Source organism: Triturus cristatus, chromosome 9 (genome assembly GCF_964204655.1).
Source record: "Triturus cristatus chromosome 9, aTriCri1.1, whole genome shotgun sequence".
Lineage (NCBI taxonomy): Eukaryota > Metazoa > Chordata > Amphibia > Caudata > Salamandridae > Triturus > Triturus cristatus.
In genome coordinates this window covers 499,458,570-499,477,682 of record NC_140592.1, presented here as the reverse complement: position 1 = coordinate 499,477,682, position 19,113 = coordinate 499,458,570, and the positions used below count along the sequence as shown (strand labels likewise).

Sequence of the window (19,113 nt, the reverse complement as noted above, 5' to 3'; positions counted from 1 at the left end):
TAATGAATACAGTGTAGGTTTCCATACAGTCAGGGGTTGTCCTTTCCCTTCTAACCAAGTTTATCCACCCACCTCGGTGTCCCAAATTTCCTGACATGGGGTAGTCATACTTTCATTCAACCCTTGTTGTTGTTTAAGAAGACCACCCTGGTTACACCAAGAGCCTCTCTTGCTCTGCAGATGGACGCTGGAGTAGTCATGTTTGTGCACTGAGTTGGTTTTGCCACCTCCAAAAATCTTTTCTCCTGAAAATCTCAGGCCATTTGATATCTTCCCCTATATGGCCCTTCCTACGCATCCGGTCCAGCTCAGTTTGGATATCAGTGGCTTCTGTTAGGATGCATAGAACTGTTGGGTTGGTATCATATCGGGTGATGTTTACAACTAACCTCTTTGGTTCTATCTTGTTGGGTAAGATGTTGGCCCTTATTCTACATTGGTAAAGATGCAGAATGTATTTTGCTTTCTTGGGGGCTACTTCTTGGAACTATTAAAACCTATATGCATGTGGGATCAATAAATAGATATAACATGACCAGGCTGATGCTTTTGAGCCGACTGTGGTCATGTGCTTGCACCATGTTTTATGGAAAAGGGCGCTGTGCAATGCATGTGGGAGACTGGTGTTCTGATTAGTGTCATTTTATGTAACGTGTAAGAGATCCCTACGCAGGCGCTGCAGTTCCCATTTAGTGAACTTAAAAGGGCGCTGTGCAGTGCATGTGGGAGACTGGTGTTCTGTTTAGTGTAATTTTATGTAACGGGTAACAGATCCCTACGCAGGCGATGCAGTTCCCATTTTGTGAACTCAAAAGGGCGCTGTTCAGTGCATGTGGGAGAGTGGTGTTCTGTTTAGTGTCATTTTATGTAATGTGTAAGAGATCCCTACGCAGGTGCTGCAGTTCGCATTAAGTTAACTTCTCTTGATTCGGCAGTTCCTCTGTAGTACTCAAGTGTGGGACTATGCAGATTGTACATAACCATATTGTCAGACCTGGCATCCTTGGCATGGTTTCCCCAGTCTTTTTGGCCTCTGCCTCCTGTATTTTTACTGTGTGATGACTTTCATTTTGGATGGTCTAGATGCTTTGGGCACTTTGCCACTGCTGATCAGTGCCAAAGTGCAAGTACTCCCTATATAAATTGTGTTTATGGATTAGTGTTTCCATAATTGGCTTATTTTATTTACAGCTAAGACCCTAGTACAGTGCACTGTGTGTGTCCAGGGCCTGTAAATCAAATCTTGCTAGTGGACCTGCAGCACCGATTGTGCCACCTTCACAGGCAGCCTTTCAAAGGTATCTCGGTCCTGTCACTGCAGTGTCTGCAAGCAGTTTTTACTGCCATGTCGACCTGGCGAGTGCACCCACTTGGCAGGCCCTAACCTTCCCTTTTCTTACATGTGAGTCACCCCTAAGGTATCCCATGGGCAGCGTGCAGTTCATGTGAAAGGGAGGACATGTACTGGATGTGTGACATGTCCTGATAGTGAAATACTGTGTATTTCATTTTTTACTATTGAAATGCTATCTGTTTCATAGGATAGCATGAGTGATACTCTGTAACATATTGCAAGTATAACTTCCCATGGGGACTGTAGTATCTTGGTTATAGGGCTGTTCTTGTCATTCACTGCTCCACCATTGGAACACTGTGGAGATGATGTAATATGGAATGTTGATCTATGAAATCCACAGTTGGAGAAGGGCTGAGCGCCTTGCTGGCTGCTCCTGGTGGAGCTGAATTACTGCTGTATTACTCCTGTACTATTGATCTACAATAAATACTACTAAAACATCTCAACTAGCCTGGAGTGATCACTACAATTTTATGGCGACGAGTTGAACCAAAGAACCTGCGTCTGCTACTTCTGAGACCTCCAACTTCAAGTCTGGAGTACCTACTCTCAACCTCAAACAACTTCTGAAACTACAGCTGTGTTTATACTACATACTGGCACATATCAGCCCCACCAGTGACCTGCCATCGGTCGCCCTCTATGCAAAAGCACCAGTTCCAGTCTCTACGCAGGTCAAGTTTCTGCCTGCTGTTCCCACAGCGTCTCAAAAGGTCTGTTCTGGCTACGCATGCAGCACTTCAACAAGCAAGGTAAAGCTGTTCTAAGGTAACCAACAAGAATTTCATCTATACCTACAACAAGTGACATTTGTACATGCTGGACAGTGTTTCAACAGACAAGTGTCATTTGTTCATGCTGTTTCTACAGTGTGTCTCAACCGCAGTCCAAGCCTCTTCCTGCTTTGTCTGCGGTGTCTCTACAAGCAAGTCTGTTTCAACTATGGTCTACAAAGCCACTACAAATTGGACAGCATTGTTTGTGTTTCTTGTGCGGAGGGACGTGTTCCTGTTTTAAGTACCACTCAAGATCTAATTCTTCATCTGTACATTGTCAAGTTCACATCTACATTTTATTCGCTACCTGTTACAAAGGCTGTTAATGGACATTTTCAAGAGTGCGACAAGCGAGTTGAAATGCTGCAACACTGTAGTCATGCAGAAGCTGTGTGTTTAGTATTTCAAACAGTTCACTTCCACCCTCATCTCGTCAATGGGAGTGTTAATTACTTAGTAGAGTTGGCTAGTGTCTTGAGACTCTTCCATTCTTTCCTATGAGCCGCTGTGCTGGGGACTTTCTAAAAAGTATGTATACTCTTTGCGTTTTATGTTGTGTGAAGCATTTTGGTGTCTATCATTCCTGGGCCTCTTTGAGACAACAAGACTCTGGGCCCTGTCCAACCGCCGTGTTTCGATTAAAAGTGTGTCACGCCAGTCAAATTCTGAGTACGCTCCTACCTCCACCATCAATCCCGTGTAGTTTCCATGGCACCGAGGTGATGACTCTTCTCTTCGTGACTCTGCCTGCTGTTCAGGGATGCCCTGCTGCACAACGATGGCGGAAGCCACCCGGTACAACGTGACCAACGTGCCGCCATCTTGCGATTGGCACGTTTGTTGCACTTTTGTTCCTGTTTGCCACGCAATCTTTGCCTACCACGTTCTCAATGACAGTTATTTGGCAGTTACTTTTTCCTAGTCTTTGTGGTGCAACTGCTTTTTGGAAGATCGTTATGAACTTTACTCCGTGCCTCTTCCAACAGCTGTGTGTTTTTCTCTTCTTGCCTGCCAATAAATTTTATTCGAGCGTCATGCAGCACCAGCTTTTTGCTGCAAGTTTCTTCCACCTGGCTCGCTTGTCCTGTGCACCTGCGTGCTGCACTGTCTCCATCTGTCTCGTCTAGGAACTGCCTTTTTCCATCCATTATTTGAAGTATCTACAATATCTAGTGTGACTCCGGGACATTTTCTGTTAATAATTTGCTTTCAAAGTACTGTTTTCGTATTTCGTATAATTTTAGTTTTGTACAGTGCACAATATATTTTACCTTCACACAGTGCACAATGTCTTACTCAGTTAATTGTGCACTATAATTTTAGTGTTGTACGGTGCACATTATATTTTATCTTCACACAATGAACAACGTCTAGGTTTCAGTCCTGGGTTATGTTTACATTTTTATAGAGTGTCTAAGGTTTTGTTTATGGATCTTTGCCCATTTGTTACAGTGCACAATGTTTTTACCTCTTCGCAAGGTGTTTCACGTGGGTTGTATTCCCGCTACTCTAGTGCACAACATTGACCTCTCCACGAGGTTTGTGTCTTTTGTTTCAGTGCACACTGTTGTCCCGCACATACATGCATATTTCTTTACCTCTCCGCGAGGTGTGTTTTGGGGTTTTTCCCTTTTTTCTTTGTGCATATTTATAGACCTCCAGTTTAGGTACATTTCAAGGTCTTATACCTTCACTACTTAGTGCAATGTATAGACCCCTCTTGTGGTTGCCTATGCACGCTCATATTTTTACCCACATGGGTGTATAGTTTGGTTCTTGTCCATTAACTATTCTCCAATGGTCCACGTTAGACTGGGCGGTTTTCTCCCACTCTGTTTTCTTTTTCATTCTCAACACTGTAGCGCAGTACTTTTGTATTTTGTTTTAACTCAAATGTTCATTATATTATGGAGAAGTATGAGTTATATAATGTATTTCTCTTCTTCTCTGTCATCTTCTATTTCTCCTGATGTGGATTGCTCTCTTGCATACTTACCTGGCCAGTTGGTGTACAGAGAGTACTCATTGATGGTTTCTCTTTCTTTTCTTTATTTCTTTTTCCCATTTATAGAAAGGAGGATGGGAAACAGGTTATATTTATTTGTTTCTTTAAGACTTTTGGTTGTTTTCTGCCTCTGCTCTGTTTCTCCCTAGTACTCTCCTCTCTATTTTGTTCTTCTAGCTTCTACATCTTATTCTTTATTTCTCTTTTTTCTTTCGTTTCTGGAAGAAAGGAGGATATTGAGTATCTTGTTTATAGTGCTGTTCTTGTCATTCACTGCTCCACCATTGGAACACTGTGAAGATGATGTAATATGGAATGTTGATCTATGAAATCCACAGTTGGAGAAGGGCTGAGCGTCTTGCTGGCTGCTCCTGGTGGGGCTGGATTACTGCTGTATTACTCCTGTACTATTGATCTACAATAAATACTCCTCAAACATCTCAACTAGCCTGGAGTGATCACCACAATTTTAAGATGGAAAGATGGAGTTTAGCTTCTCTGAACTCAGAATTTAATAACACATCTTTTAGTAAAGATGGTTTTTAAATTATGGGTTGGAAAATGCCTCTTTTAGAAAGTAGGAAGTTTATTGCTTCTATGTGGTATCTATGTGCCTCTGCTGAGTTGTGTAGTGACTGTCTGGTTTTGAAGTGACTGGGGCTCCAGTGACTGCTCGTGCCAAGCTACCAAAGGGGTGAGCAGGGGTTGTCTAAGGGCGCAACTCCCTTACCCTGACTAGAAGCAAGGGTCCCTTTTCGGACAAAGGGGCAAACTATTGACAACTAGAGACCCTCATTTCTAACATTGGTGGGCAGCGGTGAAGATCAGCGGTGAAGATTAGGACTTGCATTTGTGTCTAACATACAGTATTTGGGGGAGACTATTGGTATAGTGCAGACCCTTATGCAACCACATACTTTTTGGTGAACTTTCTCGCAAGAAATGCGCATGCGCGGGCGTCCGCGCATGCGTTTTTCCTGGATGTGTTTTTCCTGGATGATTCAGAGCTGGGCTGAATAGACCTGGTTTGTATTTAGAGAAGTGGGAGCTTTCACGACACCCGAATAGGCCCTGTCTCCAGTGCCCAATGCTGTCTCCACCTCCTGCCAAGAAGCTGGACCAGAGAGGACATAACTGGTTTGGGCTGAGCTGAGAGACTATTGCCACAAGAGAACAAAGAAAAATTTGGTATAAATATTGAAGCCAAGACCCCAGAACTTTAGAATACTACTGGACTCAAGAGGAACCTTTGCCAAGGAGAACAGCTGGAGAAGATGTAAGGAGGAATACTGCCCCATTGCTGTGTGGATGCTTTGTTGGGTTGGCCTTCAGTGGCTGCTTATGCCAAGGAGAGGACAAAGACTGAACTGTGCTGTGTTTCCTGCTTGAAGAAGATCTCCAAGGGCTTGGTGTAGAGCTTGCCTCCTGTTTTGAAATCTCAGGGACACAAAAACTTTGTTTCCTCTGTCCTCCTGCACCTGGAACTGCTCTTTCAGCTGCCACACAGGTAAAAAGCAAAACAGACGCCAGGTAGCAATGTGGCGACCTGCAACAAAGCTGTGGGCACCACTCTTGGGCACCGCTCGTGAAGTGCACAACGGAACTTCCTGACTTGCACTGCAGCCCCAAAGCCTGCGGACGCCACATCAAATCGAGTCTGACCCCATCACTGAGGTCCCTACCTGCACCACAGCCCGAGGGCACCACTTACGATATTCACAACACACTACCCCGATTGCACTGCAGCCCTGACATCACACTGACGCGTGCCTTATCATCGCAGAGCCGATAGCTGACGTGGGTGACCTCCCGAATCCATCGACCCCGCACCATGACGTGGGTGACCGCCGGAATCCATCGACCGTGCAACAATGTAAGGAACCGCCGTCTCGCCACTATTGCAACTTCACCTCCCCGGCAACAGTAAGGAACTGACGCCTCACCTCCCCTATGGTCATAAGGAACCGACGCAGCCCGGCACCAACGATGCATTACCTCCCCTATGCTGTGCACCATCTTTGTTTTCACTGTTTGCTAAGGTACTATTATTTGGGTCAGTGCGACTCCGTGCCCGGCCTGCGCATGGCACAGCCGCACCGTAATTTGGGATTTTCATTGATCATGCTGTCGTTATAGCTCCAGGTGGAGCTATTTGTTGCTGCAAGCTTTATTTTTGCGAATAGCCTATTTTTTATGATATCTTGATATATGTATAGTGGATTTCTGTCATTTTGGTCTTATTTTGTTCAAATTAAGATTCCCTATTTTTTAAACTGGTGTAGTGTCCATTTGTAGTGTTTTCACTGTGCTACTGTATGTGTGCAGAAATGCTTTACATACTGCCTCTGAGATAAGCCTGACTGCTCGTGCCAAGCTACCAAGGGGTTGAGCATGGGTTGTCAAAGGGTGTAACTCCCTTACCCTGACTAGAAGCATGGGTCCCTACTTGGACAAAGGTGCAAATCCATTGTTAACTAGAGACCCCCATTTCTAGCACACATAAATATACATAATGTTTGTCGTGACGGTGCAGTTCTGGCTATGGGTCTCCTGAGGATCATCTGCGTTTCTCCGGTGGCAGTGTTCCTTCTGACCAGTTCATGAAAGTTCTCTGTTTTTAGTTCTAGGATGAGATCACCATGGCAGGGCTAAACTGCATGTTGTAACAACACACCCACACACTTTTCCCTCTTTGAGGATAGTGGGTGTTAAGCAGATCCCTTGCTGCGGGGCCTGTTGTATTTTTCTCTCCTTTCATTTATGCAAGTTCAGCAATGTTCTTTTTTCCTTGGGTCATGGGGTTTGATGACAAGTCGGCGTTGGTGCACTTCGTTGTCCTTGCGGCTACCTGTTTTGGATAAGAACTTTGCTGACTGTTAATTCAGCTTAGTTACATACGCTCCATTCTCAATGGTTTTGAAGAACCTTTATTTTACTCCATATGTGTTTACTATTTCTTTGCATGGTTGTATAACTCCTAGTACTATCTCTGATTATTGGGACATTGATACAGTGCATGAAATGCTAGATGATCTGCAGAATTCAACAGTTTCTAGTGTCAATGAATGTATGAAGGCACGGCTAATTATGATAAAATGTTCTATTTTCACCATTATGGTCCCCATTTCCTGCATAAAGCAAATACTTCAATTGCAGTCTTTAATTAAACACAATGGAAACGCTGACCAATTCCACTATGGGGTAGCTCAAAATCATTTGCTCAGAAGTTTGCGTATTTTTCAGGTCATAATCCATCTGACCCAGAGTCTTATATTTATAAACTAACACCCTCAGAAAACGATACTGACTGACACCGAGATAATTTATTCTCCAGCCTTCATTTCCCAAAAGTCTGTAAAAGGGGTTGACTTTTGAAAAGACAATGTTGATTTGAAATACATTTGGGGAATTAGGAATTGGCAGGTTCAGAAGAAGGAGGCTTATTTAGGGCATGCCTTATATCACAGTAAATGATTTTCTTGGACAAAACTGTGAAGCAAACATCCTGTTTTGGCCTGGCCAAGATAAAGATTTAAGTACACCCAACATTCCCAAATTTGAACGATTTGCAAATTGGCAACAATTCACAAATTACACAGAGGAAACATCAGACACCATGCTTCGCAATAGCTCATACAATTCTTTGGGTACCAATCAGAAGGGATGGTTAGTGTGGCTGTTAGACAGTAACGGATGTCAGGCTCATTTTGTGGGTGACACCTATGGGTTTAGGATCAGTAGGCCTGACCTACGATATGCACAGACACAACACTCAGGGATGGCAACAGCTTACAGTGTTGGAAAGTTATGCTAGACTGGCTCAAAACCTCAACATTGTCTCAGATGAAACAACACTTGCCCCTTCTTTTTGACAACATGGGATTACATGGGATTTATTAGGTCCTCCAAGACCACGCTAAAAGCACTTTATGTATGCAATATACAATGAAGTGTGGAAGATTTCAAAGCAGGAGGCTGCTGAGAGATTGCGAAGAACTGACAGGGCATTTCTAGAAAGGGATCTGGCAGGGGTAGATAATGGTAAGACTACACTATTCACCAAGATTTTATCTCTCTGTGTAAAATTGTGTCTTCTGCAATTGACACCATATAGAATGGTATGTCTTCTTTACAACATGGCAGGTGGCTGCTTAGGGCTATAATGTTACTGAGTTGAACTCTGCAGATACTTCGGGCTGGCTGCGTTGCAAGAAAACACCTTAATGCCACTTTTAGTTTCTGCCATATAACCTCATGAAACAACAAACCATCATGTCTAAAAAGGACGCTACATGTACCATGTTACACATAGAGAAATTAGAGAAATTACCATTCACTGTTGCAGAAACACCTTCAGTGGACTGGATAATCCACAGATTTATTTCTCTGCCAATTTTGACATTTCACTTCCATTACTGCTTACAACACCATCAAGTAGGCATAAATGAAGTGCTAGGAGAAGGGTATTTTTGTTAGCAGGACTGACTGTGAGAGTACCATGGGACATTCCTTAGTGTGCAGTGAAGTTTCGGTTCATGGCACATGTAATGCATCTAAGGCAAACGTGTCCTGTTATTTGCAGTGTTCCCCCGCTGCTCTGCTTCATCCGGCTTTCAGATTACTCTTGAATGGCAGTTGCTTGATGCTGATTGATCAAGGCTTCTGTGGGATGAGACCGGGCATTGCCTATCTGGTAACAGTCTTTACAGTTTTGACCTGTTGTACAAAAGTGCTGTTTCCACCTGCCTGGATTGTTAAGGATTCAACACTTTGTCCTTCAATAAACATTACAAATGTGCGCTTTGGTGCTTTAAGTAGACCAAAAACCCTATTGTTCCAGAAAGAAGTGGCCTTAACATCTGCAAGGGAGAAGTTTGATCTTCAAGTTGCAAGGTCCTCTTCTGAGATACTGTTGATAATTTCCCACACCATTTTCGGGAGCTTCAGCACCACATTTTTAACATGTCTAGTACTGCATGGTTAGCACACTTTTTTAAGACAATTGGCTCCGGGTTGGTTAGCAGCTTCTAGACATTCTTCAAAGTTTTTTCATCATTCATACACTCTGTACTGGAACCATTTTTGGAGGCTTACTGCTTGTCCTGTCCCTAGTTGTCGGAATGTATTTTTATTTTTTCTGCTCTGCAATAGATGTTCCATCACAAAGCCAAATGGGGATAGCACTAGCACACATTCTCCTGTGTCGTGAATGCATGATGGAGCGCTTTGGTGCACCCTTGCTTCAGGAACTTAATGACCATTGGTGCTTGTCCTTACTGCCTGTCTAGCTACACTGCTTGCAGACAGTTTTCCGCTGTCTGCTGTGCACTTCCAAGGGTGCCCTGGACATATGCTTGGGATCGCAACTGATTCAATGTCCAAACATTGCCTACCGGTGGGTCCCCTAATGGCTCACTTGCACCGTTGTCCTTCGTGCTTGCCATTGCTCCTGAATACCATGAGCCCTCCAGAGATGCTTCAGCTCCTGGTGATTTGGATCCTGGCTCGTCTTCCGAGTATTCAGCACCGGCTGTTCCACCCTTGGAGAATGCTGAGGGGGATGGACTGGAACATCATTGTTCCATGGACTTGATGCATTGATGCCTCTAATAGAGCCCATTGAGTGGCTGGCTCCTTTGACCAAGCAAGAGAATGGTAAGATCAGGTTAGGGCATTTAACTTAGAAATCTTAATAAGAACAATTTGGTTGACAATTCACTGATCTAGCATCTGCCTATCACCAGGATTGTTACATCACAGAGGCAAAAACCTAATAGCATTCATCATGCTAATTGAGATTTTCCAGTTTATAAGGTTGCTATTTGACTAGGTTTAGTTTTCCAGAATTTGCTGTATGCTATTCAAGTGGGACAAGGGAGCCGTCTTTTTTCAAGACAATATACCAGTTATGGGAGGCAGCTGAGAAGAACATGACCCCTGAAGTTTTAAGTATTTGTTAAAAAAGTGGCTTGACTGCTGTATTTACTAAATGTACGTTTATGGTCAGTTTGTGATGTATTTAGGGCACGAAATGATTGAATGAAATTAGTGGAAGCGATAAAGCATGGTTCTACCCCTAGAAACAAGGACAATGTCAAATCTAGGTCTTACCAAATTTTGTTAGAAATGTGTTAAAGATTTGACAGAGAAAACTTATGAGAGAAGGCAAGAACAAATTTGGAAGGAGGATAAAGTGGCAAAACAAAAGTGATTAAGGAAGGCATTTGTAATGCTATGTCACTGTAAGGATTTAACCCAAGAGTGAGGAACATCTTAACTGTGAATGCGAGTGGCAAGGGCTTAGAAGCGATACTTAACTAGCTTGAAAAAGGAAGACACTAAGTGACTATAGCTTTTGCATCTCGCTCTTCGAATAATGTTCGTCTGTGGGCATCAGTCATCGCAAGGGATACCTTAGCTTGTATGTGGTGCATTGAACATTTTAGGCAATTTTTGTGAAGCTCTGAATTTAATATTAGGACTGATCATAAACCTTTAACAAAAATTCTAACTTGTAGATGAATGTTACAACTTCTACCAGCATTGAGAGGTACTCAGTGAGGTTGCGAGATTTCACTTTCTGTGTACAGTTTGTAAGGAATAAAGAAAGGGTTGCAGCTTTTTCAAACAAAGTCCAGAGAATGAGTGGGGTGGGCATAAAGTGGTGTTGTTGGAGCATAATGCATCTCTTGAGAGACTTGGAAGGAAAATTACAGGGATGAAAAGGTACTTGGGGCCTGATGTACAATGTGATTTAAAGGTCACAGACCAGGAATTACAAGGTTTACAACAGCTGGAATAACTTTTTTTGATGTACTAATCCAAGAATGGTGCATGTTAAGGGTTTACCTTCTAAAATGCAAGTTGTTTCAGTATGTCTCAATGGTTTGCTGCCATATTTCTAGTGGCAAACTGTGATCCGTTACCAAGCTGAAGTGATAAATGACTTTTAAAGGGCAACTTTGGACCCCTTCCCCTGTGGGAATCAATGTGGCAGCTTCAGTGGAAGTGGGCAGCGGCCGAAAGAACACCGCCTGCTCTCTGAAGTTTTCCATAACTGAAAAGGTTTTTTTTCCACACCAGCCTGGGTTCCTTTAGGGCACTCAGAGGGATGATGGTCTGCTGTCTGCTTGCAGGCCACCTTCCCTGTGATTGTAACCAATCAGAGGAGTTTGATAATGCGACCTGCCAAATAAATCTTAATTTATTCTGTGACCCGCATCCAATTCAGTATTTTGTGAATCGATCAGTTTGTACCTAGGTTGAGTCACAAAATCAGGTTACATTTGTAATTTCAATTAACAATTTGCGACCATTTTATGCAATGTAATCAGGATATTGGTGAAGTAAGGACATTTGTGAAGGTTTGGCAAAGGAAGGAGAGTGTGACGGGTTTGTTCTCCAATTTTAATACATATAATGCTTGAGAGACTTCATCTAGAGTAAGATTCTTCTCCAAGAAAAGAAAATCCCAAAATGGGGAAATATGATGGGAAATTTGACTTGGGTAATCTGGAACAGTATAAGATTGTGCAGACGACTCAGGCATATATAACTGTTTATAAAAGTTAGCAAATTCCTCTAAAATATCCTTGTGATTAGTATGTGGACTACCCTGTGCATTCAGCACAGATTCACTAACTCCTCTCTCTTTTTCAAATTTTGAGATAATTTGCCTATAGTCTACCTTCTTTATTACTCCCCGTAATATCTTGCACTTTTCAAAAGATATATAGACGTAGCTTCGTTAGTAGAAAGAGAATTAAATATTAATTTTGCTTGCACTAAATTGTGAAGATCAGAAGGCAATTTAGAATAGAATATTGATGTTCTAAAGATTTAATGCAAGAAAGTAAAGCGGTATACTCCTTAGCACAACTCTTTTTCAACTGAGAAACATCATTTAAAATAAAGTCCCTTGTTGACGCTTTAAATGTATTCCAAAGTAAAGAAGGAGAAATATTAGGATTATCATTAAAAGAAAAAAAATCAGAAGTAAAGGAGATAAAAAATTGAACATCTTGTAGAAGAGAGTTATTAAACCTCCGTCTAGGAGAAGAAGAGGTAGGACCCAAATTCAAGTCAGTAATAACCATAGCATGATCAGAAATTATAATAGAAGAAACCTGAGATTGTATAAAATGTTGGAAGAGAGATTTGGAAAAGAAAAGAAGGTCTAATGGTGAAAGTGAACCATGAGAGGATGAACAGTAGGTATAATCCGTGCGGTAGGGTTGGAAAGTTGCCATGCGTCCACTAGGGCACTGTTATTAACTGTTGAAATGAATTGTTTATGCATTCGCTGAGACAAAAAATCAGGCAGAAGAACACCTATTTAAAAAACGATCTATAATGTTATTACAATATCCTCCCAAAATAAAATGTTAATTTTGATACTGTATGTATTTCTTGACTATAAGGGACCAAATAGTGTGGTTGGGGAGTGTAGGGGCATATACATTTAACAAAGTAAGTGGTACATTATCAATAAGAAGGTTAACAAGAATCCATCTGCCCATATAATCTATTTCTTGTGAAGTCAAAGTAACAATCAGTGATTTGTTAGCCAATATAACAACCCGTTTTTTTTTTCTCCAATGAAGGAAAATACAAACACATTTCCCACCCAGGTTCTCTTGAACTTAAGAGCTTCCAATTCAGATAGGTGAGTTTCCTGAAGGAGAACGAGATCTGCACAATATTTACGAATTTGGTATAAAATAGTCTATTGTTTCCCTGGATTAATAGATCCTTTAATATTCCAAGATATTACCCAAAATTATAAAGGGGAAGTCAGAAATACATTTCTTGATAACATTTAAAAAATTAAGGAAAGGCCACATGAAGACCAATCAGGGAGCAGTAGAGATATATATAAAGAAAAAAGAGAAGAGCAACCAGCAAAGAATAAAGGTACAAGGAAGGCAAAAAGGGAAAGGGGAAAAGAAAGATGAGAGACAAAAAGAAGAGACAGTACATATCCAAAAAAATGAGGACTGCAAAAATATACTTGAATATGACACACAAAAAAGGAAATAAACGAGGTGGATATGACACATGAAACAATGACAAACCCAACAGGGACGGTATCCACCGCAAATCCGGGCCATAAATACTCAAGAGGAAAATCCGCATAATGGAAACACACAAGACAGATCTGTAAGGAGAAACAACAAATAAAATATCATATCAAAACATAACCAATGATGACTGAGAGGCTACGTTAAACGATGCAGGACAATCATTATGAACTATGGGAACAACTCCAGCAAACAAACAAGAAAAGACATTCAATCCGTTGAATGACCAGCTGTGTCCATGTTAACCAAATTATGTGATTGAATAAACTTTTTATGCACAGCTGGGTCTTCGAATGTAGTAGTAGTATTATTCTGGAAGGTCTCTTTAAAGAGGCAGGGATGAAAAAGGCCATATCTGACACCCAAAGAATAAAGAAGAGCTCGAAGATTAAGGAATTCCTTCTTTCTGACTGCAGTAGCATTGGAGACATCTTTAGACAAAAACATTTGTTGACCCATCTAAGTAACTTGCTGTTTCGGCTTAGCTGCAGAAAGTACTGTCAATAGATCAGTACATGTTACAAAGAGAATGATGACTCCTATGGGTTTGACAGGAGCTGTAGATGATGCAGAATGAGGACCAAGCCTATGAGCTCTTTAGATATTCAACAGGCAACCTGAAAGAGCGCTGGGCATAAGTGCAATGCTCCTTCATCATCGGAAGAAAAATACAGAATGACGGCCGCAGCTGAGGAAGCTTTCACTGTGCCCATAAAATACTGAACAAGACACCAGACACTTGAAGAAAAGGGTGCATTAGTGTTGCGCTACCTTCCGAGGTCCTGCAGCAAAGAATTCCTACAACAGCTCATAAGAAGGGCACCGAAAACGCCGCAAAAGATCCGGATTGTAGCAGAGTTTCCCCACTAGGCGACAATCTTAGGTGGCGCAGAAGTCACACACCCCACACACTTACATTCTAAACATGAATGGTAAGCAATCCACGCTCGAAGTATTGGATGATGATGGGAAAGGAAATTATGTTTTTGTTAAAAATAAATTGTGTTTTCCAAATTGCCGGAAGCTGAATTTGTAGAGAGGACAGTTACAGCTAGTGTTTTAGAAGTCATAGCTTAATTTTTATAGACCGAACACCTTCCAAGAAGAGTTTTTAGAGACTATGGTTCCCAATTCAAGCCCATGGTTTTAGCAGAATAATTTACATGTATTAAGGTTGCACACTGAACAACAATTCTCTACCACCCGGCAGGCAATTTTGTGGAAAGTTTCATTAGAGTGACAAAAGGTGTCATACACAATATCAAGAAGTGCTAGTAAATGGGAGTTAAGAGGTTGATTTGGGTGTAACTTATTACAGGGTAAAGACCCTTTTTTGTTATGAGAAGAAAGGTTGCTTTTAGTAAAAACAGTGTTAGTTGGAGAACACAGGGGGGCCCAGTAGGAAATATATCCAGAGATTGTGAAGGAGAACAAACAGAAAGCTAAATTTCAGAAAAACGTTGCTATGATCGAGGACAAGCGGGAGATTCAGAGAGGGTTGGGGATAAAGGCAAGAGTAGGTTTTCTAGAGCCTCAAAAGTTAAGAGATTATCAATAAGTTCTGCTGAATTCTGTGATGGCAAGGTCTAGCATACGAGTATGTTGGCTAGATACAATGTGTCTTCAACGGGAATTGTTGAGGAAGATATGATGGACACTAGAAAAATGGTGGTTGGAGGAGAGAAAGGACTTTGACTTGGAAGATGGCGGCAAGAACAGAGAGAATTATGGCATAAGGGAAGGAATGGGAGGTGACTTTGAGAACGGAATGGAAGCGACCACATTGGGACCCGTTGAAGCTGGAATTCAAGGGAAGAATGTGTACAGACATACACGTTAAGTGAATGTACCACATAGATTTAAAATTATGTGTTGGGCTAAGTGCATACAAATAGTCATGTGTTTGTGTTTTATTAGTTTTTGTTTACTTAGTCCTTAAGAGATGAGGTGTGGGTAAGCCTACAGCTTATCACAAGATAGAATGGTCTTTTGAAAAGATTCTTTGTTCTGCTATAGAACTTGTGATGCATGTTGAACAGGTATGAACTGGGTGGCAGCTGTACCTGGGAGATTGCTGCCTCCAGCTGCAATTAGTTGTTGCCAAGGGTTGCAATAAAGGAACTAATCTGACTTGAAGCGTTTACTTTTTCCTTCAATTATCATTAGCATATATTATGTCGCCCAAATGGATTACTTTTCTAAATCAATTAATGGTAACACTGTAGAGGTTCCCACAATGGAAGATGTTGTAAGGTTTTTTCGAAAGGTTTTCAAAAGAGAGGCTTCTGGGTTTTGCTCTCCCTGCTTCAGCGTTAATGAGACTTCAGCACATTCAAAATATTATTGGCTTTCTTTTCAAAATGTAATTGGTTTTAATTTCCTCAATACATTTATTTCACACTCCAGTATATTATGCACCGCGTTTCTATGGCACAGGACTTTCTTTTTGCAGAAGATCCTTTTAGTCTGTGTGCCTCTTAGATCCTTACTTTCAGGTAAAAAATGTCTTCTGTGTGTGCCTCGTTTTAAAAAAGCTCACTGTTCTAAGATGAATATTAGTAAAATAGGGCCCAAGCTATGAAGCTCTGTTCTGCTTCAACTGCAGAACATCAAGGAGCCGTATGTTTTATATGTTTTCAGGCTGAGCTGCATACTGTTAATTGACTATTTGCCATTACTCAGCACCAACAAACCTTTTAGCATTTGACAATTTCTTTTTTTTTTAGTTCCTCAATAATTCAGCCAGTACTGGAACTTTAATTAGTAATATTAAAATTAAATGTACCTCTGTTGAATAGACGGCATTGTTAAGGATGCCTGCTTATCTAAGTTTTGTTCTACTTTATATTATTCACAGGTGACTGGATTGGCTGAAAGGACACATCGTTTTGTCAAAGCATGTATGCAGTGAGCAGTTAGTGGTAAAATTCCCAATACGGTACTTTCTTTAACTGAGAGGCTGAGTCATTGGACTGTGTGTCCGAATATAAAGTTTAAAAATATTGTGATACACAACTACCACAGCCAGAACATTGACAACCGAAATAATATAAATGCCAGTATGTATTTGTAGATTTACTATTCACAGAAAAATTGGGCTTGTAAGCAACTACAATCATTTGTCGAATCCAGCAATTTACTCCATCCTGTTCAAGTGGGTTTCAAACCAGGACACAGCCCGGAGCTGGTAATCCCATCTGCCCAGGACAACCTACGATGAGTTGTAGATAATGAAGGCATCAGCATAATATTGCTGTTGGATCTGTCAGCAGCCCCTAATAGTGTTGACCGTACCATACTTCTTTTCAAGATGAAGATCCTAGACTGTGATACTCAGTGGGTCAGATGGATTGAGTCCCTCCTTACCTCCTGAATACAGACAATCTTACTGCCATCTTTCAAATTGGGCAGTGGGAGAGCACTAATTCCACCATCTGTGGGTGCCGCAGAGCTCAGTCCTTGCCCCTCAGCTATTAGTATCTGTATGTCACCATTGCTCCAACTTCATCACTCAGTGGGAACACTGTGCATGTACGCAGATGACACGGCGTTGAGATTCAAGCTTTACAAGGCTCGGTCTCTGCAGTCGAATTCTACCTTCGCCCACAACTCTCTTCTCTACTGTAATTACAGTTTTCCATTTGTTAGATACTAATTTCTTAAAGTGAATTGTAAAAATCAGAACTACTCATCACAAAAATGACTTTAACAAACTAAACTCCATCAGTTGGCCAGAGGTCATTGGCACCCCTCCTGTGCAATCAAGAGTTGTCTGTAATCTAGTATCTACCTCGTCCCAGAACTTTCTTTCGAATTACAGATCTCCAACACGGCCAGTGTGTGCTTCTGGCAGCTCAAACTTCTTGGGATAATCTTACCTTACATCAGTACAACATATATTCCAGCTGACCGGGCTCTGGTTCAGTCCCATCTTGAATGTGTCTGCTCACCTATTTGCAGGCACCCTATGGTGATAACACATCTTCCCCATTGTGCACCTTCACTGGTTGCCATTTATGAAGAGGGTTCAGTTCAAGGGACTAACGGGCCTGCACTGGTTTATTCATGGGTTTGATCCTGACTTCATAGCTTGCAATGACCAAGTTACTTACCTTCAAAAGCACTTTTTTGGTGGTTACTCTAACATCTGGTTCTTCACCTTTAAATATACCCAGGCACTCGACTACATCTGGAAAAATCTTCCAGGAATGCTCCTGTGCGCGGTAGGTGGTGTTGTTTGGCTCTGCGTTGACATAACACTGTCTTGGAAGTTATGGAGGAGAACCACATATAAGTACCACCATTGAGTGCTCACGTCAGTTTCTTGTATCTTTCTCACTGTGCTCCTGCCTATGTGAAGCATAGAACAAATTGTCTGAGACAGTGTGCTGCTTTCCTAACTTGGGACCTTCTTCTGTGGCAAAGAGACCACTTCACAGAACGGGAAGGTAGGAGGACAGGGAGCAATCTGCGGTTAAAGTATCCACCATAACAAGTGTTACCAAAGGTAACTAACTTCTTCTCCTGATTGATTCTTCTGACTTCAGATTCCTTAAATTTAGAAAAGATACCATAGCACAGCCTCCAAAGGCTCAGGGTCTGGGATTTGGACTCAGACCAAAGGGTCCTGGAGAACCGAGCAGGCTAAATGTCCTTCAAGCCATACCTGGCTGTCTAGGCAGTAGTGTTTCATGAACGTATGTTCTGATGCCCTTCTCACAGCTTGGCAGATGTTTAGAACAGGCCTGTAGTTTACTCACATTAAGTTCTCACAAAACACAATAAGAAAGACATTTTTTAGTCCCAACAGTCATGAGAAATTGCTGTGCATCATCTCAAAGGCCGTGCATATGAGAAACGTCAAGACCAGATTGATGTCCCACTGAGGCACACAACAAACAGTTTGTGCATGGGAGAACACATGCAACAAACCTTTTACAAAGCTTATCACATCTGGTGACTTACAAAGACAGTTGGTCAGGTAAATGCTGAAAGGGCAATAAATAATCTTTCACTGTTGTCATCGCAAAGCCTTGCTGGGTTGGAATGTTGGGTTTGAAAGGAATAAGTGTTTCGAGCACCACGCCAAGCAACAAAATTGTCACAAAGTAGCTTGTCTTTATTTGAAGGTGTCTGGCCACAGGAATGACATCAACCACCTTGGTTGGCAAGTCAGATGCATTAATTTGCTGTTGCTCAGTCTCCCCTAACATGAAGATGTAGAAACTCGGATGCTGGACCCTGCCCACGTAGTGGATCCCCCTAAAGTGGGTAGCCTGATCAGGGACATACAGTCAGGCACAGTTGCTGTGGGCTCCACACTTTCTTGCCCTACTCCAAAGAAGATGACTTAGGCCTGGTCTGTCTTGATCTTCCTCAAACTCTGAGGCAGTATGTTATGTTATGTTATTTGCTTTTGTATAGCGCACAGATGCCGCAGCAAAGAGGCGTCCTGGCGCTTTGGAGATAGGGAAACACGACACCGCAGAGATGACCAGAGGGGACGAGACTAGGATGTGGAGAAAAGGAAGGTTTTTAACGATTTCCTAAAAAGGAGCAGGTCCGGAATAGCACGAAGAGAAGCAGGCAGCGAGTTCCAGAGGGTGGCTGCCAACACCGAAAAGGAACGACCACCTATTCGCGCTTTCTTAAAACGCGGAACAATAGCTAAATTGGACCCTGCAGATCAGAGGGATCTAGAAGGAACATAGTGGAGAATAGTCTAGGTGAGAATAGGAGGGGAGGCTAACTTAAGAATTTTAAAAGTTACACAGAGTGCTTTAAATTTAATTCTCTGGCCTACTGGTAACCAGTGAAGGTCTTGGATGGTACGACGAACAGAAACAAACTTAGGAAGACCGACCAGCATTCTGGCCGCAGCATTTTGAACCCGCT

General features: G+C 42.0%; 1 protein-coding gene and 1 long non-coding RNA gene across 4 annotated transcripts in view; one reads left to right on the top strand and one right to left on the bottom strand.

The window, feature by feature from the left end:
- The window catches only part of RASGRP2 (RAS guanyl releasing protein 2), a 595,380-nt gene that overhangs the window by 324,914 nt on the left and 251,353 nt on the right, over window positions 1-19,113 (top strand). The window contains exon 3 of one of the 2 annotated variants that reach the window (XM_085625474.1): window positions 16,076-16,139. The exons of the other annotated variant lie outside the window; for it this stretch is intronic. The gene's annotated coding sequence lies outside the window, so the exon portion shown is untranslated. The remainder of the gene's footprint in view (window positions 1-16,075; window positions 16,140-19,113) is intronic. 2 annotated transcript variants of the gene reach the window in all.
- The window catches only part of LOC146798201 (uncharacterized), an 85,157-nt gene that overhangs the window by 19,722 nt on the left and 46,322 nt on the right, over window positions 1-19,113 (bottom strand). Inside the window, exon 3 of one of the 2 annotated variants that reach the window (XR_014968636.1) lies at window positions 13,204-13,295. The exons of the other annotated variant lie outside the window; for it this stretch is intronic. This is a non-coding gene — a long non-coding RNA (uncharacterized LOC146798201). Of the gene's footprint in view, window positions 1-13,203; window positions 13,296-19,113 lie in introns of those variants that run through there. 2 annotated transcript variants of the gene reach the window in all.